Below are 7,625 nucleotides of genomic sequence, written 5' to 3' on the forward strand. Positions count from 1 at the left end.
GAAAACCGCTAGACTGTTCAGGTATGACCTAAATCAAATCCCTTGTGATTATATAGTGGAAGTGAGAAATAGATTTAAGGGCCTAGATCTGATAGATAGAGTGCCTGATGAACTATGGAATGAGGTTCGTGACATTGTACAGGAGACAGAGAACAAGACGATCACCATGGAACAGAAAGGCAAAAAAGCAAAATGGCTGTCTGGGGAGGGCTTACAAATAGCTGTGAAAAGAAGAGAGGTGAAAAGCAAAGGAAAAAAGGAAAGATATAAGCATCTGAATGCAGAGTTTCAAAGACTAGCAAGAAGAGATAAGAAAGCATTCTTCAGCGATCAGTGCAAAGAAATAGAGGAAAAGAACAGAATGGGAAAGACTAAGGATCGCTTCAAGAAAATTAGAGATACCAAGGGAGCATTTCATGCAAAGATGGGCTCGATAAAGGACAGAAATGGTATGGACATAACAGAAGCAGAAAATATGAAGAAGAGGTGGCAAAAATACACTGAAGAACTGTACAGAAAAGATCTTCATGACCCAGATAATCACGATGATGTGATCACTCATCTAGAGTCAGATGTCGTGGAATGTGAAGTCAAGTTGGCCTTAGAAAGGATCACTATGAACAAAGCTAGTAGAGGTGACAGAATTCCAGTTGAGCTGTTTCAAATCATAAAAGAGGATGCTGTGAAAGTGCTGCACTCAATATGCCAGCAAATTTGGAGAACTCAGCAGTGGCCACAGGACTGGAAAAGGTCAGTTTTCATTCCAATCCAAAAGAAAGGCAATGCCAAAGAACGCTCAAACTACTGCACAATTGCACTCATCTCACATGCTAGTAAAGTAATGCTCAAAATTCTCCAAGCCAGGCTTCAGCAGTACGTGAACTGTGAACTTCCTGATGTTCAAGCTGGTTTTAGAAAGGCAGAGGAACCAGAGATCAAATTGCCAACATCCGCTGGACCATGGAAAAAGCAAGAAAGTTCCAGAAAAACATCTATTTTGGCTTATTGACTATGCCAAAGCCTTTGACTGTGTGGATCACAAGAAACTGTGGAAAATTCTGAAAGAGATGGGAACACAAGACCACCTGACCTGCCCCTTGAGAAATCTGTATGCAGGTCAGGAAGCAACAGTTAGAACTAGATATGGAACAACAGACTGGTTCCAAATAGGAAAAGGAGTACATCAAGGCTGTATATTGTCACCCTGCTTATTTAACTTATATGCAGAGTACATAATGAGAAATGCTGGACTGGAAGAAACACAACCTGGAATCAAGATTGTGGGAGAATATCAATAACCTCAGCTATGCAGATGACACCACCCTTATGGCAGAAAGTGAAGAGGAACTAAAAGCCTCTTGATGAAAATGAAAGTGGAGAGTGAAAATGTTGGCTTAAAGGTCAACTTTCAGAAAACGAAGAACATGGCATCTGGTACCATCACCCCATGGAAAATAGATGGGGAAACAGTGGAAACAGTGTCAGACTCTATATTTGGGGGCTCCAAAATCGCTGCAGATGGTGACTGCAGCCATGAAATTAAAAGACGCTTACTCCTTGGAAGAAAAGTTATGACCAACCTAGATAGCATATTCAAATGCAGAAACATTACTTTGCCAACTAAGGTCCGTCTAGTCAAGGCTATTTTTTTTTCCCCCCTGTGGTCATGTATGGATGTGAGAGTTGGACTGTGAAGAAGGCTGAGCGCCAAAGAATTGATGCTTTTGAACTGTGGTGTTGGAGAAGACTCTTGAGAGTCCCTTGGACTGCAAGGAGATCCAACCCATCCATTTTGAAGGAGATCAGCCCTGGGATTTCTTTGAAAGGAATGATGCTAAAGCTGAAACTCCAGTACTTTGGCCACCTCATGTGAAGAGTTGACTCATTGGAAAAGACTCTGATGCTGGGAGGGACTGGAGCAGGAGGAGAAGGGGACAACAGAAGATGAGATGGCTGGATGGCATCACTGACTCGATGGCCGTGAGTCTGAGTGAACTCTGGGAGTTGATGATGTACAGGGAGGCCTGGTATGGTGTGATTCATGGGGTTGCAAAGAGTCAGACACGACTGAGCTACTGAACTGTGTCGCTTATAATATTCTCTTATGATCCTTTGTATTTCTGTGTTGCCAGTTGTAACCTCTCCTTTTTCATTTTTAATTTTTTTGATTTTATTTTTCTCTCTTTTTCTCTTGATGTGTCTGGCTAGTGGTTTGTCCATTTTGTTTATCCTTTCGAAGAATCAGCTTTTAGTTTTACTAGTCTTCACTATTTTTTCCATTTCTTTTTCAATTATTTCTACTCTGATTTTTATGATCTCCTTTCTTCTGCTGTCTTTGGAGGTTTTTTGTTCTTTTTACAGCTGCCTTGGTTGTAAAATTAGGCTGTCTACTTGATCCTTTTCTTCTTTGTGGAGGTATGATTGTATCGTTATAAGCCTCTTAGAACAGTGTTTGCTGAATCTCATAGGTTTTCAGTCATCATGTTTTCATTGTCATTTCTTTCTAGGAATCTTTTGATTTGTTTTCTTATTTCTTCAGTAACCTCTTTGTTATTTAGTGATGTGTGATGTTTTGCTTAATCTCCAAGAGTTTTGTTTTGGCTTTTTCCTGTAGTTGATACCTAGTATCATAGTATTGTGGTCAGAGAAGATACTTGATACAATTTCAATTTTCTTAAATTTACTGAGACTAGATTCATAGCCCAAGTTGTGGTCTATCTTGCAAATGTCCCTTGTGCACTTGAGAAAAAAGTGTATTCTGCATTTGGATGGAAAGTCCTGAAAAAATCAATTAGGTCCATTTGGTCTAATGTTTCATTTAAGGTTTTTTTTTTTTTTTAATTCTATGTTTTGGTGAACTGTCCATTGGTGAAAGTGGGGTGTTAAAGTCCCCTACTATTATTGTGTTGCTGTCAGTTTCTCCTCTTATGTTTGTTAGTGTTTGCCTTATGTACTGAGGTGCTCCTATGTTGAGTGCTTAGACATTTACAATTGTTATGTCATCTTGGACTGATCCCTCGATCATTCTGTAATGTCCTTCTTTGACTCTTATGATATTCTTTATTTTAAAGTCTATTTTGCCTAAAGTAAGAATTGCTACTCCAGCTTTCTCTTGGTTTACATTTGCATGGAATATCCTTTTCCATCCTTTACTTTCAGTCTGTATTTGTCTCTAGGTCTGAAGTGGGTTTCCTATAGGTAGCATATATATGGGTCTTGTTTTTGTGTCTATTCAGTCAGTCAATGAAAGTGAAAGTGGAGAGTGAAAAAGTTGGCTTAAAGATCAACATTCAAAAAACTAAGATCATGGCATCTGGTCCCAACACTTCATGGCAAATAGATAGGGAAACAGTGGAAACAGTAGCTGACTTTATTTTTTCTATTTTTTCTAGGCTCCAAAATCACTGCAAATGGTGATTGCAGCCATGAAATTAAAAGATGCTTACTCCTTGGAAGAAAAGTTATGACCAACCTAGACAGCATATTAATAAGCAGAGACATTGGTTTTTCCAGTGGTCATGTATGGATGTGAGAGTTGGACGATAAAGAAAGCTGAGCACCGAAGAATTGATGCTTTTGAATTGTGGTGTTGGAGAAGACTCTTGAGAGTCCCTTGGACTTCAAGGAGATCCAGCCAGTCCATCCTAAAGGAGATCTGTCCTGGGTGTTCATCGGAAGGACTGATGTTTAAGCTGAAACTCCAATATTTTGGCCACCTGATGTGAAGAGGTGACTCATTTGAAAAGACCCTGATGCTGGGAAAGATTTAGGGCAGGAAGAGATGGGGATGACAGAGGATGAGATGGTCGGATGCCATCACCAACTCAATGGACATGGGTTTGGGTGGGCTCTGGCAGTTAGTGATGGGCAGGGAGGCCTGGCGTTCTGTGGTTCCTGGGGTCGCAAAGAGTTAGATACGACTGAATGACTGAACTGAACTGAGTCAGTGTGTATCTTTGTGTTGGTTCATTTAATCCATTTACATTTAAGGTAGTTATTGATACATATGTTCGTATTTGCATTTTCTTTATTGTTTTGGGTTTGTTTTTGTGGGTCTTTCCTTTCTCTTGTGTTTACTGCATATATAAGTCCCTTTAGAATTTGTTCCAGGGCTAGTTTAGTGTTTCTGAATTCTCTTAACTTTTGCTTATCTGTAAAGTTTTTTTATTTCTCTGTCAATTTGGAATGAGATCTTTGCTGGACATAGTAATCATGGTTGTAGGTTTTTCTCTTTCAGTACTTTAAATATATCTTGCCATTCTCTTCTGTCCTTTAGAGTTTCTGCTGAAAGATCCTCTGTTAATCACGTGGGTTTTCCCTTGTATTTTACTTGTTGCTTTTCCCTTGTTGATTTTAATATTATTTCTTTGTGCTTAATCTATGTTAGCTTGATTAATATGTGTCCCAATGTGTTTCTCCTTGAGTTTAACCTGTAAGAGATTCTCTATACTTCTTGGACTTGATTATTTATTTTCCCATGTTGGGGAAGTTTTCACCTATGACTTATTCAACAATGTTCTCAGTGCCTTTCTTTTTTCCTTCTTCCTCTGGGACCCCTATAACTTAAGTGTTGGTGTGTTTAATATTGCCCCGAAGGTCTCTGAGGCTATCCTCAAATCTTTTCATTCCTTTCCCTTTATTCTTCTCTTCAGCAGTAATTTCCACCATTCTATCCTCCAGCTCACTTATCCGTTCCTCTGCCTCAGTTATTCTGCTACTGATTTCTTATAGAGTATTTTTAATTTTAGTAATTATGTTATTCATCTCAGTTTGCTTATTCTTTATTTCTTCAATGTCCTTAGTGGTTTTAGTAACTGTGTTAAATGCTTCTTGCATGTTCTCCATCTATTTTCAAGCCTTTGAAGCATCTTTGCTATCATTATTCTGAATTCTCTTTCAGGGAGCTTACTTATTTCCTCTTCATTTATTTGGGGTTGTGAGTTTCTACCTTTCTACTTCATTTGTGCTGTATTTCTCTGTCTTTTTATCACATACACAGATTTGCCATCAGATGAAATAGTAGATCCTTATGCCTGGCCAATTTATTATCATTTTTTTTCAATATTCGAGTTTGAATAAATGTTACCATTGTGTCAAATATTTATTTCTGAATTAGTGGAAGACCAAAAACTGTCATCCTGCATAAGCTTAGACACTACCAATTTTACTCTCCAAAATTATTTTAAAGATTTTGCTTTCCATAATATTGTTATTAAGAACTTATAACAAGAACAAAGTGTACTCTTTTGAGATTCATTGAGAAGGATGTTTAATCTGTCTAAACTTCAGAATCCTTATATGTGCAACTGCAATATTGATACATTCTTAATGAGAATATTGAGAAGTACATAAAATTATAATGTGAAGCTTCCTAGTGCATAACAACTAGACAGGATTCCTTTCCCTACTATTGATTTACCTTCACCAATTTCAATCAGTCCAATTTATTTTAGGAAAATCATCATTTGATCTCTGTAGATTAGATGCTCAAAAGTCATAGACAACCTAAACATTTCAAAATTTTAGTGTTATTTCCCCTACTCCAATTTAGCCTGAAATATACAATTAAGGCTAAACATCACCAAAGCATGTACTCTTATCGCCATACCACAATTAAATGTATGACCTTACAATAAACAGTTAAGGAGAACAAAAGGCAAATAGCATGCCATTAGTCTAATACAAGCAAAAACATCAGGACAATTTTGAGTTGCCTTCACGTTAGTTTCAAGCTCTTCAGGAAAATATCTGCTGGGTACATTCTCCACTTTTGGTAAGCATAACCCTTTTCAATCATATAAACCTGAAATGAAGTGGGAGACTACAAATCCATGATGCATCAAAGCTACATTAATTCTCTGCAAATATCTTCAGGATTGTTTTTCTGGAAGAAGCTCCATTGTTTTGCAAGGGAAATCAAAAGTTAGGTACCCCTGAATCCATCCAGAACTCACGGAGAAGTATGAATTCTTTCCACAGAGATGTGATCTGGTCTTTTGATTACAGATATAATTTCTTTACACCTGCTCTGAATTGCGAGTAAGCCAGAGACACTTTTGTATACCTGTTAAACAATGTGCACATGCGTTCTGTAGGAGTCACCTGCTTTGCACTTTTGCCTGGAGGAAATGATATTTGCAAGAGCCAAATATAAACAGGGCATTATAAAAGTTCATTCCTTGAAAGCTAGGGGCATTTTTTTTCCCCCAAAAGTGTTTCTAAAGCAGTCTTGCTATAATCACTAACCAGTTGTCCAAGGTTATATTCCTCAGGCCTCCTGGGAATTTTCAGTCTGTAAATTTGCTTTTCACTTTGCTTTAGCAGGGCTCTGGGCACTGGATCTCTAGAGGGTAGCCTTCTTATTCAGACCTGAGGAAGGTCAGGAAATTCTGTCATCTTTAGCTAATGCTCTTGTTTGAAAAGCAGGAGGGAGAGTTAGTAGCCCTGAGGAAGCATGAGGTTTCTTTGGAGGAGGTCTCTACTTCTTGAGAAGGGAACAACAAAGAGAATCAAAGGGAAACATACAGAGTTTGAATAATTGTCATGAACAAAACAATATGGATACAGGAGTCACTTAATAAAAATACTGACCAGATGGCACTCTATTCCTCTCAGTCCCAGGTTATTTACTTCCACATTTATTTCCATTTCTCAAATGGGAGATTGAGTTTTGCAAAGAAAAGAAAGAGAAAATAACTAAACCAAATTAACTTTCCTTTCCTTTCCTTTCCTTTTTCCTTTCCTTTCCTTTCCTTTCCTTTTTCCTTTCCTTTCCTTTCCTTTCCTTTCCCCTTTCCTTTCCTTTCCTTTCCTTTCCTTTCCTTTCCTTTCCTTTCCTTTCCTTTCCTTTCCTTTCCTTTCCTTTTGGCAAAAGCAAAAAGATACACACAACTGTGAATCATCAGTTGGGAGTCAGTATTACAGGTTATTACAATATGTTGGGTATAATTGCCTGTGCTATAGTGTATTCTTATTTCTGTATCTGTTTGTATCTGTTTGTATCTGTTAACCCCATACTCCTAATTTGTTCTTCTTCCCCTTTATCTCCCCTTTGATAATCATGGGTTTGTTTTCTACTTCTGTGAGTCTGCTTGTGTTTTGTATATGATTCATTTGTATTGTTTTTTAGATTCCACATGTAAGTGATATCATATCTTATTTGTCTTTGACTTATTTCACTAAGCATAATACTCTTTAGGACTATCGATGTTGCTGAAAATATTTCATTCTTTCAAAATCGTCATCAATCTGGAAAATTTTCAGTAATCAGCACTGTAACTTTTTTTTTCTCATTATCAAACTCTAGAGTTTGGTAAACATTGGTTTTATCACTTTTATTTTACTTCATTGATAATGAATATCAATATCTTTTTTATATTCTCTATCTTCTTGTCTTTCTAATTCTCTGTTCTGGTAAATTGTTAATAAGTGTAATCCTATTTACTGTTTCTTTCTTAAGATAAGATAAACTTCCTAAGATATTTACTGTTTCCTTCTTTTTTTGTTTTATCCATCACATTTCAATTAAAATATTATATTTTTATTTAAATTTTTAAACACCTTGGACAATTTTGAGATTCATATATCATGTTTTGAAAATTATTATTTTTATTTAATAAATACTT

The sequence above is a fragment of the Ovis aries genome, chromosome 15 (assembly GCF_016772045.2).
Source record: "Ovis aries strain OAR_USU_Benz2616 breed Rambouillet chromosome 15, ARS-UI_Ramb_v3.0, whole genome shotgun sequence".
Classification (NCBI taxonomy): Eukaryota; Metazoa; Chordata; class Mammalia; order Artiodactyla; family Bovidae; genus Ovis; species Ovis aries.